We start from the raw sequence: 14,817 nt of genomic DNA on the forward strand, positions 1-14,817 counted from the left end.
TTAAGCGATGATGGTATTTTCTGGAAATTATATAGCGCCTAAAAGTGATGTTGGGTATTGACCACCACCAGCTGTGACTGTGACACATCTTACAGAGTGCGTTTTCCTTCATTTCAAATACTGGTCGTCTATAATGAAATAAGTGCGCGCTGCATACTGGAGATTACAGTAATTACATCATGAAGTGGACACTGGTGTTTTCATATGGCTGGGTGCTCATTCAGGCAAAGAAATGTTCAAAGAGACAGTTAAACTAAAAATAAGAAATACTGTCATACTCACCTTTATGTCGCTCCAATAATTTATGACTTTCTTTCCACTGTGGAACACAAAGGAGACATTTTGGAGAAACACTGGTTTTCCATGCATTGGCAAATTTGGCAATAAAACGTGACTGAAGATGTCAAGTCTAAAATAAGATGTAAAATCGCCATAAAAGTTGTGCACATTCCAAGTCTTCCGAAGATTTACAGTAGCAGTCGTGTGAGTCGATGCAGAAATGTAAGTCATTATTCAGTGATCTTCCCCTCTGTTGAGCTAACAGCAAGTTGATCACTTGTACTCCAGAATCAGATCTGTCTGATTTGTAAACAAATCATTTAGATCAACTTTGTAAATGGAATGAAACTTTTTTTTTTTTTTTACACGATTTGACTACAATAAATTATTTATTCATGAATCTGACATAGGTAGTTCCCTTGTGTACTCTTATGAATTCATCAATAAGCGTGAGGATGAATGTGAGGACTTAATTTTTTGCCTGTTTGTCACATAAACCTATTGTTATTGTCTGAGTCTTTGAAATTATGACTTTTATGATACTTTGTGGTGACCCTTATTTGTCATTTATTTCTACTGCATGGAAAAGATCAGTCAGTCATGGGGGTTTGGATTGATGGTGAGTTAATGATTACAGAATATTCTTTTTGTTTTTGGCTGAACAATACCTTTTCATTTATTTTTCAGTGTGTGTTTGTGTGTGCACACATTTTGTGAGGGGTCCTCTTATGAGGTTCAAATGATCATAGTTCACCCAAAAATTTACTCATGTTGTTCCAAACCAAACCTGTATGACATTTTTACCTGCAAAACACAAACAAAGATATTTTGAAGAATGTTGGTAACCAAACCGTTTTGACCAAAAGTTTGTACAGGTTTGGAATGACATGAGGGTGAGCAAATGATAGAATTTTCATTTTTGGGTGGACCCCTCAAAATATTTAAATGACAAAAGGTGTCTACAGGTTGAGAGCAATGGATGTCAATGGGATTTTATAGCTTGTGGTTTTGTATATGTGAAATAGTGAGGTCAGTGTGTATCATCACATCCAAGAACAATTGATTGTTTATTATAATGGTTCATACAGTGCTTGTAAGCAGAGAATACTGGAAGCCTCGAACAAAGCTCTTTATTATTGTGACGTAGGGCTGTCATACGCTCTCGTCATTGTCTGTTAATGAACAGTGGAAGAAGAGGAGAGCAGTAACTGTATAAATGTGCTCCATTCATGTTTGTTTCCAGCCTGTCCTGGACAGTGTTCCGGCATTAAATGCAACTGGCAGGGAATAGCTTGCTGGGGGCCCATACACTGTCACCCCTTCAGCCCAGATGTTCCTCAAATCCATTGAGAGTCAAATTGGGCTCCTGGAGGGAAGATCTTCTCATTGTTGTGCCACAATAGACTCGCATCCTTCCTTAGTCAATAGTACCTAAAACTGAATCCCCCACACACACACACATGCACACAGACACATTGACATGAGGGATTCACAAGGACAGGAAAAGCTATTAGTATTCTGATCATCCAGTTTGGAATCTGGAATGTTGAATTCCAACTCCTAAAATTCAGACTTTGATCTCCGACTCTTTAAAGAGAGGTCAGTTAATGTAAAAATGTTCTTCATGGAGTAACATCTAAATTAACCGGTTTGATCCAGTTCAAAGAAATGATTTATAATGATGACTGAATAATAGCGGTTACTCCAATGTAAGAATTTGAAAGGCTCAGATCAAATTGGTCTTTTTTTTTTTTTGCTGCATGTTCACGTTTACAGTGTATTTAAAAAAAAAAGAAAAAAAAAGTGCTATCCTTGAGCTTAAAAAGCTGTTTGACTAGATCCAAACCACAATTTGACCTTTTATGCAACTGTAAAGATGCATTCATGGTAAAATGCCAGGAATAAACCATCCATATTAATTGGATCATCACAAACGCGGTCACAACTCTCAGTTGAAGTGCATCAAAAACGCATTATAATGTCAACAACATGCAGATCGCACAGAGGCATCACAAGTACCTGTATGGAATTCAAAAGCCTCTTTTCTAAGTCGTCCTGAGTGCTTGCTATCTGCCCCTGCAGGAACTCATATCACATGAATGAATTATTGGATTACATCCCTGACATCATGAAACAAATGTTCTGGCCTTGGGTCTTGTTATAATAGTGCGGTTTTGCGGACACTGTTGTTCAATTAGCGCATGCAGCGCACCGTCATAACCAACGTGACTGTGTCCCTAAACCACCTCTACGCCGAATGAATAGAAATCAATTGGCAAGCACGAAACTTCGCCTTGCGTGACACCTTCCGTCCTCTGGCTTATTGTGAAGTGTGTTCCCTATATAAGCCCGTACAAGGGTCATTTGTCCCGCTCTCTCTGCTGGGAGTTCATGTGTGGTGGTCGTGCGTATTGACGGCGACCCCTTCGACTAGAACCCTCATTATTCTCTATCAGTGTGCGCTCCTATATGCCATTTCCTCTCTGCCTCTAGTTAGTCTCTCTGTTTTCCGGCCTTCACCTGTATTTGTAATGAGTGCAATGGTACTCTGGGAGTCTCAGGAGTGATGTGTAAAAGTGGAGAGAGGTCATGCATTCAAGGCGAGTCCGTGATCCTGAGTGGACGCAGGCGGATGGTGAGACGGGAGAGTGAAAACAGCAGGGGCTGGGGATGGACATGTGTGATGTTTAGATAAGAGGATGGGGAAGAGTGTTTTAAGAGCAGCACTGCAAATATAGAAGAAATTGCGTGTGTTTGGATGGAAGGGCCGCTTGTGTGCATTTGTGTTAAGGGTAGTGCATTTGTCCACCATCCCCCAGTGTGTTTACACATATTGGAATGATGGGTGTGTGTGTGTGTGTGTGTGTGCGCAGCTGTGGGCCAGAGGTGGAGAAACACATCCGCACAGAGCTGTGAAAGTGATTGACTGTTTTAGAAAAGTCAAGTTTCGATAGACAAACATTTGAACATTTGTCATCATTTACTCTCTTGTCTTGTGTCATTCTAAACCGCTGTAACTTTCTTTCTTCTGCAAGCCAGTGTTATTTTAGAATTATACCTCACCGGCCCCGTGAATTCCGCTTTCGGTAGCGTTCCTTCACCTCGTTTTTTCCTTCTTCCACCCGTGGGCTCGTTTTCCTGGTGCTGAGATGGATCCATCAGGCCAGTTGTGCGTGTCTTTTATGAGCTGCATATGGAGGCCGCGCAGAGGGGAAAGGTGGAGAGCGTAGGCCCTCTCGTTTGCTAGCAAATGACCAGTATCGACCATCTGCTATTTTAGTGTCCTTCCCCACAGGCTCTTCTAGTGATTTTTTCAAGCTGTGCATTTGTTGTATATGCATGAGAGTGACTGTATGCGTTTGTGTTTGCAGGGCTTTTCTTCCAATCCATCCTAAAATTAGGGTCGTATTTTTGTTTTTCGCCATTCAAATCCTGGCAGCCACAGGTAGGAGCTGAACAGCATTAAAACAACCGGTCAATGGTTTCCTTTAGTGTGAGCCAGTTCCAAATGTCCTTTTGTAAATTGTGTTTATATAAATGTAATTTAGAGGCGCAATCACATGTCTGTGCTTTTGCTTTGAGCAAGTGCAGCTTTTCTCCTCCCTCGCTGCTCTCTTCTACTCGTGCGTTCCTAACAGATGTTTGCCCTAATGCATCTCGGGCTCAGGTTGTTTACTGAGCTTACATCTGGTTTGGGTGCTTCATATCCCCCTTTGCCTGGAATTAATGGGTGTTTTTTCTCCCCAAAAGCCAAATGTATTTGCTTAAGTGTATTTTTGCACACAATGGAGTTGGAATGGTGAAATCTCTGGTCTCAGAGAGCATTTGGTACTCAGTTCAGTTCAGGTTGTAATGTGAAAATTGCAGTGTTTTAAACACATCTGAACAAATAAGCAGTTGGAGGCTGTTCAGCCTTTACAGTTCATATTATTAGTGGTGCTAGAATTCAGAAAAACCTTAAGCCTAGGCATTAAACTGAAGTGCATAACACGTCCCACACCATTTGTGTTTAGGGCTGCACAATCAATGATAATAAATCAGAAATTGCGGTATGGCTTAGTGCGATTATCAAATTGCGAAGACTGATTTAATTACAAAAATAAATGCACTGCGTGTTTCAGAGTGAAGCTTATTACCCGCCGGTGTTTGCAGCGTCTCAGAGCGGATCAGTTCACAGTAAATGCTGCTGGACAAGAAGCTCTGCGTTTGCTCCGAAGCTAGTTATTTTAGTTTATAAAGTTTTAAATATGGATATTTTTCTTACAAACACCCATTGCTTTGCTTCAGAAGGCCTTTATTAACCCCCTGAAGTCTACTTGGAGATTACTTTTATGATGGATGGATGCACTTTTGTGGACTTCAAAATCAGGAGCGCCATTCACTACCATTATAAAGCTTGGAAGAGCAATGATATTTTTTTATATAATTTTTATATAATATATATATTTTTTATATAATTTTTATATAATTTTATATAATATTGTGTTCATCTGAAAAAAGATAGTCATATACACCTAGGATGGCTTGAGGGTGAGTATTTTTGGGTGAACCATTCCTTTAAGGGCTCCCAGCGGTTTTCTGTCAAAAAATACGTTTTATGGTTTAACGTTTGAAAATTAAGAAATTTAAACAGCCTTAAATATTGATATATAATTATTGTTATTATTATTATTATTATCATGTATTTTTTTACAGTGAAATATTACTATGGTAATATTTCTTTTGTTTTTATTTAGTAATAATGATATTGGTAATAAAAATGCTAACATTAGTATTAGTATTATTTTATAGCCATATTAATAAATAAATTGTAAAATTATAGACGTATTGTGCAGCCCTACAAACAAGCACAAAAAAATAAAAGATTTATCGCATTTAAATTGCAATCACAATTTTTATCAGAAAAATCACAGTTTGATTTTTTTTTTCTCTGAATTGTGCTGCCCTAACATACATGAATGATGTGTCTTGTTGAGATGTGCATTACTTTTTAAAGGTACAAAAATTAGAATCGTCATTTACTCAGCCTTGTGTCATTCTGTTACATATCAGTGCTTCTTTCAGTGAGTGGGATCCAATGTTGTTTCAAATGTTGTTTCGTTTAAGTAGTTAGATTCTACATTGTTTTTTTTTTTTGTTAGAAACCACTTAGCAACACCCTAGCAATCTTTGCAATTGCATAGCAATGCCCTTTCAACCATGCACAACAGTGCAGGCGTGTTGCAGTGTAACAACATGTTTTGGCCGATGTTCTTCAGAAAATGTAGCAATCTAACTCATTTTGGGTTTGTTTTGCCCTTTAACATAATTCTTTCCCGTGTGACTTGAAGATTGAACTGTTAGCAGCAGGAAACACCAGAGGAACAAACAGTCAAGCACACCAGCATTCACACACAATAAAAGTGGCTGTGTGTTGCCATTGGGGTAGAAACAGCTCCACAGCTGGGCTCGGCCCCCTTCCCTTAACCCTCCCCCCTTCCCTCGGGAAATACGTCCAGAAAAATCTCCCCGCACAGGCCCGGACCACCCCAACACCTCTGCCTCCTGGTATAAGGTGGGTTCCTCTGCCCGTTTCTACAGCTTGATCCCCAAAGCAGATCTCCCCCCAGATGTGCAAGACCAACAGGATGGAGTAACAATAGCGAGGCTGTTGGACCATTAGACCCTGGTGAGGCAGTGTGTGCGAGCGCTTAGCCCTTCACCCTCCCCCATCTTCTGCAGGACGACCTTTAACCCTGGTTCGCTACATGCTGCACACCTCCTGCTGCGCCTCTCACACGCAGTCACACTAGCTCTGTCACTCAGAGAGAGAGACTAATGCAGATAGAGACAGCATGCTGATATAAAATAGCAAGAAACAGAGAGATCAAATGCAAATGCTACTGGGGGAGGATAGATATGCATCTGCAATATTCATATTTGAGCTGCACACCCTCAGAAACCACTGTGATCATCATATTCAATGTTGTCTGTGCAATAGAGTATTCTTGAAGCAATAGTATTAACAAAATCTGTCATTATTTATTCACCCTCATGTTGTTCCAAACCTGTATGACTTTATTTCTTCTTATACTTTTATAGTGCTTTTTGTCATTTTGAAGTTTGACGGCCCCAGTCCTTATTCACTATATGGAAAAGAGTGGCCTGGATATTCCTCATTAAGTCATGTGTTTTGTTTGGAATGACATGAGGATGAGTAAATAGTGACAGAATTAAATTTTTTGGATGAACTCTGTTCCTTTATTCTTGTAATGTTCATTCTGTCTTTGTTCGATGCTATATATATATATATATTTTTTTTTTTGGATTTAAATTATATTCAAATTTTATTTTATTTTTGTACTTAAAATGGAAACTGAGAAAGAGAGAGAATTTCTTTCCAGAAGAGGCGAAAGAGAGAGGAAGATAGAGGAGCAAAGCATGGGAGCGCCCATAAACTCATGCCCTGAGAAACAGAGATAACGGCAAACCAGCAGACAGCAAATACAGCATCAATCTCCTCAGTCACTCCTTCTCTTTCTGCTCCTCTCTCCATCTCTTTTCCCTCCAGTGAGTCTTTTTTCCCTTGGATCCTCATGCCGAGTGCTCCTGTGTGTTTGTAATAGACCCTTTCCACGTGCTGCCTGCTCCTTCTCTCTTTTCCTTTGCCTCTCTCTCTCTCTCTCTCTCTCTCTCACCTCTCCAGCACACATGGAACAGTTTATCTAGGAGCTTATTTTTTGCGCCTATTAAGCAAAGTTCCTTCTCAGACACACACAAAAAAGGCAGCCATAGAGAGAAAAACTTTTTGTATTATGATTGTATAGCAGCACTTCGAGAAAGGCGGAGAAAGAGAGAGAGAGAGAGAGAGAGAGAAAACACCCCCTGGTAAGCCATGGCTCTAACACGCATGAGAAAATCAATAGAGCATCTCTTAAAAAGAGGTTGACGGATAATGGAGAAAGACGGGTGGGAGAAACAGACCAGGTCCCCTGGATACCTTTCTGCCCTTTCTCTTTTCTCTTCATCCCACAAATACACCATCCACGCTGTGAAAGAGCAACACAATAGTTTCGCTGCCATAATTTTTTAACAAATGCGTGTTTGTGGTGTAGGCTGTCTTGTCAATTGCAAATGGGACCAATATAGTTGTCGTGTCACATCACTACAAGCAGTGTCAAGAACATCTGTAATTTCTGGAGATAGCTATCCGATAGCATTCCTATTCTTCTCAATGGCAGTTGCTCAGCTGGTATGTAACCAAAGTCGTAAACTTGGCATATACATGCAGGATGTCTATATGATGCTATCTATCAGATTTTGTTAGAATTGAACACAGGGTGGTGCTCTAATGTGCAAATGTACATTTATTTGTATGTGTTTCTGGAACTTAGGGACCAGAATGTAGATCTTTAATCAGAATTCGTGAGCGTGTCTACATATAGATTCAGTTTCACATACCTTCTTGGCCATTATTGACTGATTTTGCCACTTGAAATTTGGTATAGGCTACGTCGACTACAAGCAGACCTGGTAAAATATGTTTCAAAAGAATTTTGATTTGTTAAATCATTTCTGTTATGAACCAGTAAGTTTTTTGGGCATGACTATTTGACCAGGGCTGCATTTCCAAGAAGCATGGCAAACCTAATCTTAAGACTGTATCTGATTTTGTATCTGTATCTTGCATTCTTTAAGGTAGGGTAGGCAATTTTCGGAGCAGCTAGCAATAGCAAGCTAGCTTTGAAAGCATGAGATTTGGACCAAATGCAATGATTGGACATTTTATGGTCCTATGCCTTCCACAGACAGTATATACTGTACGGTATACATATAAATACATGTAGCGATTGCTATCAGGATGTGAAGAGACTTTCACCCAGCATAACAAAAAATGTTTCTGGAACAAATCCCCTACCTTGCCTTTAAGTATGCATGCTAATTTTCTCTATCTTTACATTTAGATACTTTTTCCGTCATCTAACATTATTGTTACATGTTGTTGAAATTTACTTGTGGCATTTAAAAGGATTGATTTTAGTTTTTAGTGCTTTATTTTTAATTTCACCAACCCTTGCTTGCTATATAGTCTACTTTGTTGATTATAAAAGGTGCGGTCTAGTTTTGTTGGACTGCACTGCTTGCTTGCAGTATGGACTGCATTGTTGATTATAATGCAATGTAGTTTAAACCACTCATTATGATTTGACTAATGTGATCAAGTTCTGTTGCATCGCATCGTGCCACAAGCTGAAAGAGAGCGCTACGGGAACACAGCGTGACATTACCACTCTCTCTCTCTCTCTCTCTCTCTCTCTGCCCATCCAGCCTTCTGATGCTGTTATTGAATGTGTGTTGATTAAATTCACACAATCCACACACCCCCTCCTCTCCCTCAGGGAGCTTTTATTTAATTAATAACGCAGGCTTACCATTAAAACACTTGCTGTGTGTGTAGGTGTGTGTCTGACAGAGCGAGTCTCATGGCTGTTGTGCTTGTGATCGCCGTGTGACGCTGTGTGTGCACTTGTATTGTTGTGGTGATGGGGTTCCCCACCCGGCGTTAACAAAGCAGTATTGTGTGTGTGGTTATTGTCGTGGGTTAAGCTGTGCTTAGGGCTGTCATGGGTAATCTGAAGCTCTTCACTCCATTAGTATGTACCTGGAGATGCAGGTATGACTTACATATTAGTGCTGGATTGCATATCACAGATATGATGTGCATTGACTGAATGCATCATGTGTCCTGGAGTATTGATGGAATGGAAGTGCCGGTGTTTTTGTAGGGATGCTGCTATTTTTAGGAATGCACAATAAATTGGTTAACCTATTAATGTTGATAGATAGATCTGTCTGTCTGTCTGTCTGTCTGTCTGTCTGTCTGTCTGTCTGTCTGTCTGTCTAGAGAGTGAGAGATACACTGCCTTTCACAACGTTGGGGTCAATTTTTGTGCTCAACAAGGCTACATTTATTTGATTACAAATATAGTAAAAACAGTAATATTGTGAAATATTATTTCAATTTAAAAATTTCAATTTTTCTATTTTAATATATTTTAAAATTTAATTTCTCCAGTCTTCAGTGTCACATGATCCTTCAGAAATCATTCTAATATGCTGATTTAGGGCTCAAGAAACATTTATTATTTGTATCAATGTTGAAAACAGTTGCTGCTTAATATTTTTGTGGAAACCATGAAACATTTTTGCAGGATTTTTTGATTAATGGAAAGTACAAAAGAGCAGCATTTGTTTCAAATATAAATCTTTTGATTTGAATGGATCCTTTCACAATGAAAGCAGTAATTTATTTAAAAATGTTCAATTACATTGCGTCCTTAAGAGTTATGTCCTGTGTCATGCTGTCTTAATGAGTTAATTTTGTGAGTCCAGAATGATAATTGTAATAATATACATAAACATACATAATACACATCAGCATCTCATTTGTATTGCTTCACCTGTTGCAAAGCTGGAGAATTACTTATTTGGATTTTTGTCTCTATGTTGGTTGGTTTGACTCTGTTGGTTTGGTTTGTTGGTTTGACTCTGAGTGTGTGTGTGTGTGTGTGTGTGTGTGTGTGTGTGTGTGTCTGGCTTCACTTTTTACAAGGGTAATCAAAGATGCTGCACAGGTGGCCTGCATCCTCTCAGGAGAAGACCTGAAGTGCTCTTCTCTGCTGGTTTTTCACTTTCTTTTGTTTTTCACTTCATGCCACTGACCCCCGGCCAGCCCGGTGGCGTACTTCTCCCCATCTTTCCCTTCTCTCTCATCTCGCTTTGTGTGTCTTCGTGCCTCTCTGAAATGTTATTTTCATTGCTCCCCTTAACGGAAAATATATTCTCATTTGTAAGTGCCGATTCGCCTGTAACCAAATCACTTTGCACCCTGAACGTATCAATTTAAAGATGCGTGCGAAGCGCGATGTGAGCTAGCTGCACTGAAAGATTTCACAGTCGTTGATTGCCTCTGGGTCCGTTGCGGATTTTAATAGCAGCTTTTAAACTTAGCAACATTTACCAGCAGTTTATTAGCTAGCCGTTGACCGAAAGTGGTTCTAAATGAATTTAGACCGAGGCCAGAGAGGGTCTGAGAGCGTCTGCATGGGTTCCGCTGAGTAGAACAGAAAAGGGGCCTTCGCTTCCTCTTTCTTAGCTCTTTACCTATTACAGATCCATTACCAGAAAGAAGTCAGGACTAGCAACCCTATAGAGCAGAGAGATAGAATTTCAATCCTTGTCTTCTAAGAGTCTCCTGAAAATAAAAAGAGTGAGAGAGTGATACACAGCCTTTAGTAGTAGGTTAGATTGATTTGTTGGTCATTCTGATGGCTTTGAGTAGCTTGACTTCATATGAACTTGCTGGAAATCTGATGAACTATTGGTTGTCATGATACCAAAATTTCAGTTATCAGTACCAGGGGAAGAACACTTTGCATGGGCTGTTGAGTCTGAACCAGTGGTGGCATCGATGTGTGCCTTGCGTTCTCGCGGACTTCACAGACATCCTTCAGCAAAGGCCCCAAAAGTGCAAGTCAACAGCAAGGGCACCATAGTGGATAGTGCAATTAGCAAGCATTTTTAGAGCTATCATGTAAAAGCTATAATTGTAAGTCCATTTAGAAATTAATTGATAATAAAATAAAATAATAATAACTGGCAAAACATCTGCTATAATATAATTAAATATTTGTGTTTGATTTGTAGCTTGATTTTAAATGTGTGTGTGTGTGTATATTTTTTTTATTATTTTTTAAGTACATTTTGTAATATATATTTTGGTATTTCAAGGTTTGAACAAAATACATCTTCAGTTTGAAAAGTATATTTCCTTAAGCCACGTTATTAATAATAAATATTAAATTAACTGCTCGTTAATGCAAATATCTAATCAACCAATCACATGGCAACAATTCAATGCATTTATGCATGTAGACATGGTCAAGACGATCTGCTGAAGTTCAAACTGAACATCAGAATGGGAAAAAAAGGTGATTTGAGAGACTTTGGCAAGGTTTGTGGGTTGATGCCAGATGGACTGGTCTAAGTATTTCAGAAACTGCTGATCTATTGGGATTTTTTCAGCACAACCATCTCTTGGGTTTACAGAGAATGGTCCTAAAAAGAGAGAATATTCAGGCCTTGTTAATGCCAGAGGTCAGAGGAGACTGGTTCGAGCTGATAGAAAGGCAACAGTGACTCAAATAACCACTTGTTACAACCGAGGTTTGCAGAAGAGCATCTCTGAACGCACAGCACATGGAACCTTGAAGCAGAAGAGCAGCAGAAGATACACCAGTGACACTCCTGTCAGCTAAGAACGGCAAACTGACGTTATAATTCGCACAGGCTCACCAAAATTGGACAATAGAAGAAATGTTGCCTGGTCTGATGAATCTCGATTATTTATATATATATATATATATATATATACATATTTAATGAATTCTCCCAGAGAATACATACAAGTGACTGTTTGAAGTCGTTATGTGGTACAACAGATACAGTAGAAAGAGTAGTGTCTTGTTTTATTTTTGTGTCGACGTGGTACAGAAGTTACGTTACTTTTGACATTCCTAATCACAGCGGTAAAATGTGCAGTTGGCAGTAAGTCAGCAGTATATGAGTTACTCTCTCTCTCTGTCTCTCTCTCTCTGTTTCTGTTAGCTTTTGACAGATGTGCCTCTAATCCATCCAAGCTCCCAACCACCAACATGGCCCTGTGTAACCTCTATTTTTCTGACTCTCTTGGTCTTTCTTTCTTTCTCTTCTTTATGCAGTGTTCTCTGACAGATCTGCTCTGCTGAGATATATCAGGGGCAACGTGTCCTACTAAACAAACTTCTACACACACATACACAGGGGAACACAGGCACACACACATGCTTACATGTGCATATTGTCCCATTAAAATGATCCTTGTCTGTGCACACTCTGTGCCTGTTTGTATTAGTAGGGGTGTTATTAATAAATATGACCTCATCTGTGTCCGCAGAGAACTTCCTCTCCCTTCCCAGCTCTCCCTCTATGGACTTCATTTGCTTTTCCCTTCTTTCTTCGCACTGTTCTCAACCCCCTGTCTATCTGTCTCTTGGTCTCTTTCAATGCAATACTGTACATCTTTCTGCGTCTCCACTATGTCTTGCCCTCTGTCTCTCACCTTTTCTCTGTTCTTGGTCTGTTTCCTCTGCTGTTTTTTTTTTTTTTTCAGTGTCATCCATCTGCCCACCCTCTGTCTCTATTTACTCTAGTAGTCTGTTTCTGCCCTTCATGTCTGCTCCTTGTCACTCTCTGGCTCTCACATGCTCAGCTGTACTCTCATATTCTGTGTGTGTGTGTATGAAAACACAGAGAGACCACTTCTATTTACCAGGGTGAAGCCAACAAAAGTAGGTTGCACCCTAAAATCAAAAGAGAAAATACATATTTAAACTTTTATAAGGTCATTTTAATGACAATTCAGCACCCTTCCTCACTATGTTTTCATTATTTTAATCCATCTATATATTAGATTTTAAATATAATAAATATGTAATATATTTTAGCAATAGAAATGAGGTATATGTTCTATATTCTAATTATTTCTATCTAAATGAGTGAGGTACTATTTGGTTAAATACATAATGTACTGTAATGCATTAATTTAAATTTGTATATATAAAAAATTGGTTACACTTTATTTTAAGGTGTCATTGTTACAGTGTAATTATATATTTAAGTACTGAGTAATATTAAGCAACTACATGTACTTGCTCTAGGGTTAGGGTAGGATTAGGATTTGGTTGAGGGTTAGTTGCATGTAATTATGCATAATTTACTGTTATTACTATTGTAAGTACATGTAACATATGTAAAAAGGACACTGTAAAATAAAGTGTTACCAAATTTATTTATTTTTTGCATTGCAGTAATGATGTTAAATGTAAGATTGTACCTGATAAAAATATTTTTTAGCATCTTTCTGCGCACTTTGTGTGCAAGTAGTATCACATTGCAAAACAATGAAAAAACATATTTATGGACATATCGTTTATTATTTGTTCCTTTTGATTTTGCCGTGAAATATGACATGGACATGTTCTTTGACACGTTTCATGAGATTCACTCACCATCACTGTCAGCCTGAAATCCTTTAATGCACATGAATGATTCACTCTGGTTGTTGTTCTGTTTTTATGAGAATTCCAGCTGCAAATCTGCATGAATGTTTCGGTTCAAGATGTATCATAATTAACCTTAAGATAGCGTGTAGCTCAATTATTTTTTACGATAAACAACTGCCAGCTGGATTCCTTTAATTTAACAATCACAGAATGCATTAGCTAATTTACAGTGACAGACTGCCATCAAACTATTTACCTGATGTTTAAACAGAAACATTGATTCATTTTAGAGCACCGGCCATATGTGTGAATTATTGCAATTAGAACCAGCATGTGAGGCTTATCCCAAAGGCTTGATGTCATCACGTCGTAATTAGGGACAATGATGTTTCTTTTATGATGTGATGTTTTATACAGGGTGAAAAGATATTAGGATGCATCCGAGACTGCAGTAATCATCTGGATACCATAGTATTTCCTCATTAAGGCGTGTAGCAGCTCTACTATTTCCTTTGGGATGGAGTCTGAGGTAAACATATGAGCTCACCTCAACCTTACCTCACCTCTGTGTCTGTGCGCAAAGGTGAGCCATCAAATTTTTAACGGTCAATAAAGCATGTCAGTATGCACTTATTTGAAATGGATATGTGCATTTTTCTATTATTCATATCTCATGAATAAAACTCTCCTAAAATATTCCGTTTTCTCCAGTCTCATCGAACACAACTGAGATATCAGTAACCTTTGGAAAACTGACCCACAAGCTCTCCTTTCTCACCCTGCGTGGACGTCTGTAGACCGCCGTAGGGCTCACAAACACTTGCTGTTGAAAACGGAAACGTCATTAAGAAAATATTATGTATTCAACTGTCAAAAACAGATAAATGAGAGAGCAGATTGTTTTATAGCGGAGCTGAACTAATGCGGAAAGCAAGACAAACTGATTTTTAAACAATTGAAAGTAAACCAAATTACTTAATGTTGTTTTTCATGCACCATACAAAGTCACCATCTGTCGCTTTCGCGCAATCTCTTTTGCAGTATACAGCAAAATATAATTTCGGCCATTGTGAGAAAGGTCCTTGAGAATAAGGTGGTAATTCTGGGTCATAAAGTTTACCCATATGAAATGTCATCTAACAAGACAACTAGTTTTGTATTGTAATAATGCAAGATTTTCTTTATCCTTAGCGCCCTCACAGCAGGACAATATAAACAGGAACACTTAATTACGTACCCATAAGAGAAAGAAAGTTTGTTTGGTGGGGGCAGGTTTGAATCCAGTGCTTCAGATCGGCTGTTTATATCAGTGGGCGTCTCCTAACATGGGATTTGTTTGGTTTGTACTTTTTTTATGAGAAAAATTTCAGATAAATCTGACACAGCCCTGGGGTTTGTTGTGAAAAGGCTTGAAATAAAGCCAAAGCATTACATTGTGATCCTCCCACTTATATAA

The 14,817-nt window shown here is 38.8% G+C and overlaps 1 protein-coding gene across 1 annotated transcript in view; it reads left to right on the plus strand.

Annotated features, from left to right (window-relative positions):
• The window catches only part of sema4c (sema domain, immunoglobulin domain (Ig), transmembrane domain (TM) and short cytoplasmic domain, (semaphorin) 4C), a 57,685-nt gene that overhangs the window by 1,022 nt on the left and 41,846 nt on the right, over positions 1-14,817 (plus strand). The window lies entirely within an intron of this gene.

This window comes from Rutilus rutilus, assembly GCF_951802725.1.
Source record: "Rutilus rutilus genome assembly, chromosome: 7".
NCBI lineage: Eukaryota > Metazoa > Chordata > Actinopteri > Cypriniformes > Leuciscidae > Rutilus > Rutilus rutilus.